This window comes from Lissotriton vulgaris, chromosome 2_1 (assembly GCF_964263255.1).
Source record: "Lissotriton vulgaris chromosome 2_1, aLisVul1.2, whole genome shotgun sequence".
Lineage (NCBI taxonomy): Eukaryota > Metazoa > Chordata > Amphibia > Caudata > Salamandridae > Lissotriton > Lissotriton vulgaris.
In genome coordinates this window covers 192,026,185-192,039,046 of record NC_141687.1, presented here as the reverse complement: position 1 = coordinate 192,039,046, position 12,862 = coordinate 192,026,185, and positions in this window count along the sequence as shown.

Here is a 12,862-nt window from a genome sequence, read left to right as displayed (position 1 = left end):
CCATGCTCAGGCTACACGCTTACTGCTCAATGAGGCCTATCTCGAGAAAGGCTATCTGATCAACGCCCGCTCCATAATTAAAAATAACATATATTTTCACGACTTCGTGACAGCTAGGAAACCAGCATGGGTTTTTATTACGGAGACATGGGCCACAGACACATCGGGCATGATCTCCTCTTAGCTATCCCAGAGAACTATGCTCTACAGATATTAGACAGAGTTAAGGGTAGAGGTGGTGGCCTGGCTATCCTCTACCGGTCACATCTCACCTGCAGAATTAATGCCCTATCAAAATCACTAGACCCTTTTGAGGCTCTACATTTCTTTCTTTCCTCATCGCCATCCTTGCCATTCACAGGGATTCTGATGTATAGGCCCCCTGGGCTCAGATCAAATTTCAGCAGTGATCTCTTTAGATTACTCGAACCGTACGCTGGCAAACCGCACTTCACCATATTAGGAGACCTCAATTTTCATCTAGAGGACACTACATCCAAAGACACTATATCTTTGGTCGACCCTCTAGATGCTTGCGGTTTTACACAGCTGGTCAAGGAACCCACACATTGAGCAGGTCATACGCTAGACGGAATCTTCTCCAATGATTCCCGGATCAGTACAGGCCCACCGGAACTGCTAGTATGGACTGATCATTTGGCAGTACCTATTGTACTTGCCACCTCTAGCATAGAGCCATCCACGAATGAGTACTCTTCTAGAGAATCTAAACGAAACTACAAAAATATTTCCAATGATTCTTTGGCCCCGTTTTTCGGATCAATCTCCTTGACTTCAGACCCAGAGAAGGCAGCGTCTGAACTAGCCAACTTCATTACTGGGGCCGTGGATATTCTAGCTCCTGCCACTCCTAGGTACTCAGAGAGGCGTAAACCTTCTGCCCCTTGGTTCGGGGAGCAACTTAGATTGATGAGACAGGGATGTAGGAGACAGGAAAGACAGTGGAGGAGGACATGGGACACCAAAGACAGAGAGGTGTACAAATGTTCCTTAAGGAAATATAAGGCCTCGGTTATTAAAACTAAACAAGATCACTTCTCCAACATCACAACATCCTTGACCTCATCTAGGGAACTTTTTAAAATCGTAGACTCCCTTTGCTCACTACAGACACCTGATCCAGTAATAGGCTCACAGGAGCTTTGTGATAACATCTCAAGCTTCTTTCATACGAAAATTGTAGATATCTCCACTCAATTGGAAATACAGAGGAAGTTACTGGGAACACACACAGACATGGATCTGTCAATTTTAGAAACATGGTCAAAGGATCCTGACAAGATCCTCACTAATTTCCCTCCCATCACTCTCGAAAACCTCAACTTATTGTTGAATAGGACAAAGTCCTCATCTCCCCTAGATCCATGTCCGCTTAAAGTCTTGAAGGAGTGAAGGGACACTTTCCTTCCCCCCCTCTTAGAGGTTATGAATAGTGCCCTAGAGCACGGTGTATTTCCCTCGGCTTGGAAGAAGGCCATTGTCAGGCCGTTACTGAAGAAATCCTCTCTGGATCCTACAGTGTTAAAAAACTTCAGACCAATCTCTTTACTACCTGCCCTGGCCAAAATGCTTGACATGCACCTGTACCTTCACCTGTCTGCTTTCCTGGACTCCTCTGGATTCCTTGATCAGACCCAACATGTTTTCAGAAAACTACATAGCCCGGAGTCCGCACTCACTGTAGTGACCAATAACATCAGGATGAATGTGGACAAAGGACAGACCACGCTGCTGGTGTTACTGGATTTGACCGCTGCATTCGACACCCTATCTCCCTCAGTCTTAACATCTCGACTGAGGGAGCTGGGGGTGGAGGGCCCTGCCATTAACCTTCTATCCTCCTTTCTAGAGCTTAGAGAGCAGAGGGTTCAACTGGGCAAATACCTCTCCCCTGTAAAGTCCTTGCAATGTTGGGGGGCCACAAGGGTCGGCCTTAAGTCCGACCCTATTCAACATCTACGTGGCCCCACTTGCTAGACTAGTAAGGGGATGGAGGTAGTGTCGTATGCAGACGACACTCAGATCATGGTGTCCCTGTCCCGGTCGGTCAGCACCTCAGCGCTCAGTTTCAGGAGTTGCATGCAATCGGTCGCTGATTGGATGACGCTTAATTCCTTGAAGCTGAATGGCGACAAGACCGAGGTGCTGATCTTTGGAAAGGACAGGGATGCCTGGTCGAGTGATTGGTGGCCGCCATCACTGGGAACCTGTCCGACTCCTTCACAGTCGGCAAGGAATCTGGGGGTCATTTTTGACACCGAGCTGGCAATGACCAGATCAACAGAACTGTAGCTACCTGCTGGGGAGTCTTAAAACTCCTCCGCCGAATCGCTCACTATTTATCCCCGCAGGCAAGAAAACAAACAGTAGTAGCACTGGTAGGATCGCAGTTGGATTACTGCAATGCGCTGTACACCGAGATTAACAAGGGACTGGTACAGCGCCTGCAAGTAACACAGAATGCAGCGGCGAGATTTGTGTTGGACCTTCCTTGCTCTGCTTCCGCAACACTAGCCAGAAAGAACCTTCACTGGCTACCCATTGAGCAACGAATTTCTTTTAAAATCGCTTGCTTAGTTCATAAGGCTCTTAGGGCAGGACCGGCTGACGGCCTGGGATCTCTGCTTTCCAACTATGTACCCAGCAGATGCCTCAGATCCTCACAACAGAACCTCCTTGTAACCCTTCGCACTAAAAAGACAAGATGGGGAGGAAGAGCCTTTGCATCAGTGGCCCCTCGACTCTGGTATGCCCTCCCCTGTGAGCTCAAGGCCCTTTCATCTCTGCCCCTCTTTAAGAGAGCTCTTAAGACCTGGTATTTTAGGAAAGCCTATTATTAAGCATCTCCTGGTCATTCAATATATTACGTTAGGCGCCTTGATGCCCATTGGGCTGAGTTCAGCGCGTTATAATTTTATTTTCATTTCATTCATTCATTTCATTTCAGTTTATATTTTGTCTTCAATGAGGATGTGATGTACAAAAAGTGGTATAAAGTGTGCCTGAGTTAGGAGTAAATATATGATTCTGTATACTTTGTAGCATCAAGGATGCCTTCTTTGTGAGTCATCTGTAAATTACATTTTAGTAATCGAAATGGAGCCATAGCATCAATAAGATCAGAGCACTTTCTTGAGGATGTTGGGAACCTCCTAACAACTGTAGATGGTGGAGCAGAGAAACAATAACTACATTCACTAGGGGTGCTATGAAGCTGGGGTATCTTGGGTATCTGGCCACTTGAAAGGAGAGGTTTTCCTTTGACTCCAAAAATAGCAGAATTTCTCTTTTCGAGCCTTTGACGTTTAGGCATGTGTGGTGCATCCAATGCTGCGTAGCCTGAAAGCAAATTTCCAGTTGATATTGATCCTATGCCCTTCATCAAGATTGAAGTGAAACTGGGTAACACATGCATACAGGTGGCAAGCGCTAGTGTAGATTTCAGTTATACCCTCCAGAAGGAATATGGCACGGTTGTAATGGTATACCACAAGGGATGCTGCAAAATGGGCCCAAATGTCCTAGTGCATGAGATGAACAAAGAAGAGGAGAGCTAAGCGAGGGTCTCTAATCTATGTGCTAACCAGTTGGGCAACATTCAATCTTCCATAATCAAAGGCATCTATTCTTACGTTGTACAAGGCTATCAGAAAATTCCCAGATCACTAGGATCAAGTAGTACGATTCAATTAAAGAGAGACTTGAATGCATTGATTGGTAAAATAGAAGTTCAGGAAGATGCATGGGGTCCAGTGTAAATTAAATGATTTCGGGACCCTTTATCCGTCTTGCGAAAGAATGCATGAGTCAGTGCTTCATTCAAAGACTTATAATTGTGTCCAACATACCGCTAGAAGGGTTTCCTTACTGAGTTCTGAATACAGAACCTAGACATCCTGGAGTTTCATCGAATACATCACATAAAGTGTCTCAACTGTGACAGATAGAACACCCGCTCCATCACGATTCAATCTGGACAGAACCAAGAGGAAAGAGGAAGGCAGAGTGAAGAAATGTCCTAAGGGATATGATAACATATAACATATCACACTCTCACAAAACAACAACACTTTAGAAATGAGAAAAAGAAATTATTCCTGAAGAATCTCCCAAGATGGAGTTCTTATTTTTGCAGAATTTTTAACTCCATCAGCGATGAATCCTTCAGTTCGGCGCTGGGCTACGTAAAGTTCATCAGGTAAGGAAGCACACCAATCTCTGAGTCTGACACCCGTGCTCAGACCTGCTATGGAAACGTCCCTTTCACACGCACACACCATTATTGGGACAATCAACCTGTGCTTAAACACCGGTCTCAAAACAGAAACATCTGTTCACACATCCACTCACTCCCTTCCTCGTGCACTTGGCCAACCTACTGAGATTCCTACATCTTCCATCCTGGGTAATTTCAACAACTTTGAGGGGTCTGGAAAACAGACTTGGAAGACCCTTTCTCCACATGACCCGATAGTTGAATCTTGATGGGATCACCCTACAGAATATCTGCCACTTTAGGCTTGCGGGCTGCATCATAGGCTCCTTGCTCTGTGGTGACCCTGGTTTCAGGAGTCGAGACTGGCATTAGCACAGTCTCCTCCAGGTAGCTTGCATTCAATCCACCAAGGGGGAACATCAGAGGCAAGAATTATCTCAGGCAATCCTCCTTGATTAAAACGTTCATAGGTTACTCTAGCACTTCACGCTTATAATCATCTCAACAAACTTGACTTCCGGTCATTTGAAATGGTAATTAATAAAAACTAAGGCACGTTGCATATGTGATTGAAGCCTCTTGAAAGGCCAAGCAATGTCCATCTTCTGCCAAGCCGAGTGTGGTAGAAGTTTTAAAATTCTTGTTGCAGGACATGCGCAGCTCACACTCTCTATGAAAGCACTCAGCTTCATAGCCCCCTCTTACCACCAGAACGTGTCCTGAGTAAACCATTCGAAGCTGACATGCGCATGTGGTCTTGGTGGCATGCACGAAGGATGGTGCTGCAAATGCCATTGGGAATAGACTCTTCATTATGAAAGACAAAACCACCAAAACACTGACCTCAGCAGACACTTGAGCAAAGGATTGAAACAGGCGTGACAAGAATGTGATTCAAAGCCAATCCGCACATATCTACGTCTTCGATAAAGTCGTGGCCGCCTCCTTGGACTCGTCTGTCACCTGCAGTCCTTCAGTCAACACGTCATTTGTTGGACACATACGTCACATGCAATAGCAACAACATGAATCTCATTGCCAGCAGTCGCAGTCAAGGAAGGAAACATTGGAAATACAATGGCTGCATTGCTGGCATGCCTGTGTTCATGGCCAAAGAGGGCCCAGGCAAGTCTATGCACAAAGTCATGTAGGCTGGCAGCATACAGTGTAACCTGACGTTGTGTCTGCAGCATCCCAGCAGAGGCAGCACACATCAGCGAGTCAGCACACGGTCATACAGGCTGACGGCGCATCATTGAGCGTGCACCATGGATTGCCATGAGATGTGTACTTGTAAGGTCACAGGAATCAGGCAAGAGTGTGCGAGGGGCAAAGGAGAAATGGAGGATGAGTGGCAGGAGGCCACAATGGCAGACAGAGTGCTGGCCATCCCCATGAACTTACGCTTGACGACGTTTCACTATTTCCCTACGATTTAGTACAGTCCCAGTAGATTCTTGAAAATGGCCAGAGCCCAAGGTCAGAGTGCACACAGTGTGGTGCTTTGAAGTGATCCTTTAACCACATGTTAGGGCATGTACCCTCATAATGCAATGCTAGCAAGAGGTTCACACAAAGATACCTAAGATTCTACTTACTCCCACCGTTGTAGGTCCCAAGGCTGCGGTGCTGGGGACAAAGGAGGGCTGGACAGACTCTCGTGCAAGGAGAACCTGGGCCGGGTTGGTTTCCTGGTAGCAAAGAAGGACATTGCAAAGAACTGCAGAATGCTACATCCCTGACCCTAGCGGAGTGGTCTACAGGATGGATTACTGTGCCAGAGTGGAGAAGGTATTTATGAATGGAGGGGATGTGAACCTAAGCATGCGAGGATTTGGGGCGCTTGGACCTCCAAACACATGGACAACTGAGGAATGTACACACCATTCCGTTATTTTGTTCTTCTATGTCTATCGCTGTGGACATAACATGTTATTTACAATTAAACACTGCTGTGTTTGGTGTCACAGTTTCAATGTTTTGCTGGTGTTTATTTCTGAAAACCAATACAAAATATATATTGAACAAAGGAAGATTTTATTATCTCGGGGTGACAAGAGTTGAATTGTCCTGCACTTTAACAGGGTTGTCTATTTCGATGTTTTGAGACTTTTTATGTGTTGTTGTGTGTGAATAGATAACGTATGAAATATGTAGCTTTGTCCGACAGGTCATACTCATGACCTTGGCTGTATGGGACCCAGGTATTACATCCTTTCTGTGTGCCTGTGTAGGTCATTGCTGGTGGCATTGATGCCAAAGGTGATCTGCATGGGTCAAGCTTCGAATGTACCACATCATGCAGCTGCCCTCTAGGGTACTTGTTGCCTGTGACTGCAGGTTTCAACCGGAAGTGCTATGATGTTCTGGTAAAAATTGGCATGTTTATTGCTAGATTCACGCATGACTTCCGGATGTGGAAATGCAGTTCGTTTGTAGGGGTTTCCCCTCCGCTGAGGGCAGAGTATGCATGTTTTACCCTTCTTCCCATCAATCAGTCATTTGTTAAGTGCACTACATACCCACAAAGGTCTCAAGGCGCAGGGGGGATGGGGGGAGAGTTGGGGGCTGCTACTGATCGAACAGCCAGGTCTTTAGTATCCTCCTGAAGGTCAGTAGGTTTTGGGTCTGTCATAGGCTCAGTGGGAGGGTGTTCCATGTCTTGGCGGCGAGGTGGGAGAAGGATCTCCCGCCGGTGGTTGTTCTTCGGATGTGCGGGCCGGTGGCGAGTGAGAGGTCGGCGGAGCATAGCTGGCGGTTGGGGTGTAGAAGGTGAGCCGTCTGTTGAGGTAGGCTGGGCCTGTCTTGTGGAGTGCCTTATGTGCGTGGATGAGGAGCTTAAAAGGATATCCTCTTGTTGATGGGGAGCCAGTGCAGATTTCTCAGGTGGGGGGCGATGTGGCCGTGTTGTGGTTCCTCGAGGATCAGTCATGCCGAGGCGTTTTAGATGAGTTGTAGTCGATGAGCTTGGTCGGGGCTCCCACGTAGAGGGCGTTTCCATAGTCGAGTCTGCTGCTGACGAGGGCCTGGGTGACTGTCTTTCTTGTATCTGTCGGGATCCATTTGTAGATCTTGCGGAGCATGCGGAGGGTGTTGAAGCAGGAGAAGGAGACCACGTTGACTTGCTTGGTCATTGAGAGCATTGAGTCAAGGATGATTCCCAGGTTGCGTGCGTGCTCGGTGGGGGTCAGGGCAGCCCCGAGTGCCATTGGCCACCAGGAGTTGTCCCAGGCTGACGGGTTGGAGCCGAGGATGAGGACCTCCGTTTTGTCCGAGTTCAGCTTCAGACAGCTGATCATCATCCAGTCGGCGATGGCCTTCATTCCTTCATGGAGGTTGGCTTTGGCGGTAATGGGGTCCTTGGTGAGGGAGAGTATCAGTTGAGTGTCGTCGGCGTAGGAGATTATGTTGAGGTCGTGCTGTCGGGCGACGTGTGTGAGCGGGGCCATGTAAATTTTGAACAGTGTTGGGCTGAGAGAGGATCCTTGGGGTACGCCGGAGATGATCTCGGAGGCTTTGGAACGGAACGGGGGAGGCGTACATTCTGGGTTCTGTCAGAGAGAAAGGAGGTGGTCCATTCCAGAGCCTTGTCTCAGATCCCTGCGGCGTGGAGGCATGCGCATAGTGTGCGGTGGCAGACGGTGTCAAAGGAGGCAGAGAGGTCTAGGAGGATGAGTGCTGAAGTCTCTTCATTGTCTAGAAGGGTCCTGATGTTGTCAGTGGCGGCGATGAGGGCGGTCTCAGTGCTATGGTTGCTGCGGAACCCTGACTGGGAAGGGTCCAGGATTCTGTGCTCTTCTTGGTATCTGGTTAGCTGTCTGTTAACGATTTTCCAGATGACCTTGGCTGGGAAGGGGAGCAGAAAGATGAGTTTGGAAGTTCTTGAGGTCTCTTGGGTCTGCCTTGGGTTTTTTGAGTAGGGCGTTGATCTCGGCGTGTTTCCAGCTCTCTGGGAAGGTTGTGGTCTCAAGGGAGAGATTGATGACGTTGCGTAGGTGGGGTACGATGTAGCTGCTTGCTTTGTTGAAGACATGGTGCGGGAATGTGTCTGATGGAGAGCCGGAGTGGATTGTGCTCATGGTCTGGATGGTGTCATCGACACTCACGCTGGTCCAGGCTAGCAAGGGGACGTGGTTGATGGTGTGAGGAGGGTCTGTTGTGTTGCTGTCTGTTGGGGCTGTCTGGGTGTTGAAGCAGTTGTGGATGGCAGCTATCTTGCGGTGGAAGAGGGTGGCGAGAGAGTCGCACAGGGTTTGCGACGGCGGGATGTCGTTGGTGTTGGAGCTGGGGTTGGAGAGTTCCTTCATGATATTGAAGAGCTCCTTGCTGTCGTGTGCGTTGTTGTCGAGGGGGTCTTTGAAGGAGGTCTTCTTGGCAACCCTGATGAGGTGGTGGTGGTTGCGGACGGCGTCCTTGTGTCCTGCGTGGCTGTCCGGAGTTTGTTCACTGCGCCATTTCTTCTCTAGGTTCCGGCAGGAGTGCTTGGAATCTAGGAGTTCTGGGGTGAACCAGCTGGCCCACTTGCTGGTGTCTCTGTGGGGGGGTTTCTTCATTGGGGCGAGGGTGTTGGTGCAGTCCTTGATCCAGCATCTGAGGTTGTGGGCAGAAACGTCAGTGTTGGAGAGTTCAGTGGACCTCAGGATGGGCTGAGAGCAAGATTTGGATGTAGTTGGTCTTCGGTGATTTTGTTCCAGCGGCGGTGGGGGATCTGTTGGGTGCAGTGGTGTGTGGTGGGTTTCTGGAAGGTGAAGTGGATGCAGCGGTGGTTGGTCCAGAGGAGTTCAGTGGTGTGGCTGACAAAGACGTGCGGGCTTGAGGAGAAGACGGGGTCGAGCGTGTGGCCGGCGGAGTGGGTGGGCGTTGTGATGAATTGTCTCAGTCCGAGGTTGGCGAGGTTATCGATAAGGGTTGTGGAGTTGTTGTCGTTGTTCTCAAGGTGAAAGTTCAGGTCTCCGAGGAGGCTGTAGTCAGTGGAGATCAGGGCGTGTGCGCTGATGAAGTTGGCGATGGAGTCCCTGAACTGGGGGCAGGGTCCGGGGGGTCGGTAGACGAGGGTGCCTCTGAGGGTGGAGTGGGGTCTGTGTGGATCTGGAAATGCATGTGTTCGGCGGTGCTGAGCGCGTCGTCGGTGCTAGTTGAGATCCTGATGCTGTTCTTGTGGATGATGGCGATTCCTCCTCCGACTCCGTTGGTGCGGTCTCTGCGGGTGCTCTTGTAGCCGTCTGGGATGGCAATGGCGATGTCGGGTGCAGAGGAGTTGTTCAACCAGGTCTCTGTCAGGAAGCGACATCCTTGGAGGTTGTGTTGAGTGGGTACCAGAGCTCGATGGCGTGTTTGCCTGCGGAGCGAGTGTTCAGTAGTATGCATCGGAGGTGATTGAGGTCTTTCTTGGCGGGTGGTTCGTCGGCTCTGTGGCTGGTGTAGCTGCAGTTCCGGCAGGTGAAGGAACCGTGTGTGCATTTCAGGGCGGCCTTGAAGCAGTTGTGGGTCTGTCCTGGGTTGAGAGCGTGCAGAGTGCTGGCATCGTAGTGGCGTCAGTTGTCGTGGTGGGTGCGGGGGCCAGGGGTTCTGATGCTGGGCGCGGTCCAGGCACGGACGGGCGCTGACAGGGTTGTCGCGCGCCATCGGCGCGGCAGCGCAGTGGACGGCATGTATGGGGATGTGGGAGTGAGGAGCAGCTGGGAGGTGGGGGCAGCGAATGGGTTGTCAGGGGGGGAGCTGCAGGGATGCAGCGGAGGGGGCGGTGAAAGGTGAGAGGTGACGAAGGAAACAGAAGGCAAAAGGGCACAACAATTGAGGGGGAAAAGAGTAGCACAGAGGGCAGAAAGGTCACAAAAGGGCAAAAAGGTCACAAGACTACAGGGGGAAACGAGTGACACAGAAGGCAAAAAGGTCACAAGAACGGCAAAAAGGTCACAAAAAACGGGGGGAACGAGTGGCACAGAAAGCAAAAGGTCCCAAGAAAGGGCAGAAAGGTCACAAAAAACGGGGGGAAACGAGTGGCACAGGAGGCAGAAAGGTCCCAAGAAAGGGCAGAATGGCCACAAAAAACATGGGTAAACGAGTGGCACAGAGGGCAGAAAGGTCCCAAGAAAGGGCAGAAAGGTCACAAAAAACGTGGGGAAACAAGTGGCACAGAGGCACAAAGGTCACAAGGGCAGGAAGGTCACAAAAAACGGGTGGAAAGGAATGGCACAGAGGGCAGAAAGGTCCCAAGAAAGTGCTGAAAGGTCACAAAAAACAGGGGGCAATGAGTGGCACAGAGGCACAAAGGTCACAAGAAACGGCAGAAAGGTCACAAAAAAACAGGGGGGAAACGAGTGGCACAAAGGGCAGGAAGGTCCCAAGAAAGGGCAGAAAGATCACAAAAAATGGATGGAAACGAGTGGCACAAGAGGCAGAAAGGTTCCATGAAAGGGCAGAAAGGTCACAAAAAATGGGGGGAACGAGTGGCGCAGAGAGCACAAAGGTCCCAAGAAAGGGCAGAAAGATCACAAAAAATGGGGGGGGAACGAGTGGCAGAGGAGGCAGAAAAGTCCCAAGAAACGGCAGAAAGGTCACAAAAAACGAGGGGAAACGAGTGGCACAGAGGCACAAAGGTCACTAGAACGGGCAGAAAGGTCACAAAAAACAGGGGGAAATGATTGGCACAGGAGGCAGAAAGGTCACGGAAATGCTGGGGCAGCTAAGCAACATAAGGCAAAAACGGGCAGAGAGACACGGGGCTGCGAGGGAAGCAGAAGGAAAAAACAGACAGAGAGACTCGGGGCAGCGATGGGAGCGGAAGGGAAACTGGGCAGAGAGACATGGGGGCAGTGAGGGGAACAGAGGGAGAGAATGGGCAAAGACCACATACAGGCAGTGGGGGAGACAGACAACAGCAGTCACAGACACAACAATGAAAATGCAGTCGCTACAACAGGAGCAATGAAAGAAAATACAGGCAATACGATAGAGGATGAGCAAACCTACGGCCTACCACTGGCCACCAGGGATAAGGCGCAGGTGGTAGCCTGCAGGTGCAGGAGGGCCTCGAACTTCCTCAGCAGCGGCGGCTGGGGCAGGGAGGCACAGGTGGTGCTGTGGGGAGGGGGGTGACCTACCTGGAAGGGTCAAGGGTCGCTTCTTTACAGTAGACATCTTAGCTCAGGTGCGCACCATCTGCTTTGCTTTCATGGCTGTAGTGTTTGGTCCTGGCTTCTGCCTTCATCAACGTTGTTTGACCCCGTGAAGGTGTCTCTTGCTGTACTATGGAGTTTGTAATGACAGGGCAGACTCAGCCACTCAATCACTGAGGAAAGACACTCATCCCATAGTGGTCTCTGGCTCTCAGTCTGAAGATTCAGAGTTCATACCTCACTGTCACCACAGTCTCGTGTCTGATTACCAGTCTCTTTACTAACCATGCATTTGATAAATCGTTCCGTGTGAAGTTCAGTGTGCATGTACCTTGAAATGCAATGTGGCACAGTGGTGTGAGCCACCTTTGACTGAGGGTGGTTGCAGGTGACCTGAAGCATCAGGATGAATGTCACTGTGTCTCCAAGCACAACACGAGAAGTCACAGGCAACTGTTCCTTGAGAAATATGGATTTCATCATCATAATTAAAGTTCTAAAACCATTCTGCAAAGCTTTCTCATCGTCAGGGATGCCAGGATTATGTGGCCGTGAAGACCAAATTATGCAGCAAGGTTAATTAAAACAATTCAGTAAAAACGACTGATTAGGTTGCACAGTCCCTGGCTGTGTTATTTTCAGCTATCTGAGCAAGAAACAATGGGGCTGAGCCACAAAGGCACGGAAAGGTATGTAAGAGACTGCTCATGAAGTACACATTTACAAATGCCTTCATAAAAAGGCGCCAATAAATCCAAATTCGGGATATTAAGGAAATATTCATACACAGTTAGTCCAAATAGAAATGACTCTTCTTTACATGTCTACTAAAAGGGGGATTGAAGAAAAGCATGAAAGAGTGCGTAATGTATTACTCTTGTAGTAATACTTCTTGTACTCATAAGTGCTTTTGCAAATCAGCCTCAATTTTTGTGTGAATTCTGCACATTATGCAAAACATGAAGCGATTGTGGTAAGTCCATAATTATTGAGTAAAGTCTGAAGCCATAAAATTACTTAAATCTATCTGCCCTCACCGTTGGTCACTGTTTTATGAACAATTTATTACTGAAAGGTAAACAAAACATAAATAATCTACTTGCATTGCAATCAGTGCCCTTGTTATAGCACAAGAGATTTATTCAAGCTATCTAGGTCAAAATAAGGTAATGAGACAGAATATCGAGGCTAACAATTCTTACTACATGAATATCGAGTTGGAAATATCTTTGGAGTGAAAATATCGAGTGCAAGAATATAATTGTCAGGAATATTGATTTGAAGGTAAGTAATATCGAATTTAAAAATACAGAAGTCATTAATATCGCTTGCAAAAATATAGAGGGTCATTAGAATGTAGGGCGGATCGCCACTGCCTGCATGGTAGTAGCGATCCCCCCTACATCCGTCCCCACCGGCCACCCATTTACCCCCATTACCCTACATTAGTAAGGCCGGTGTACCGTGGCGTACAGGAAGACTGTCTGCCGCTTTTTCGCCTGGTCGA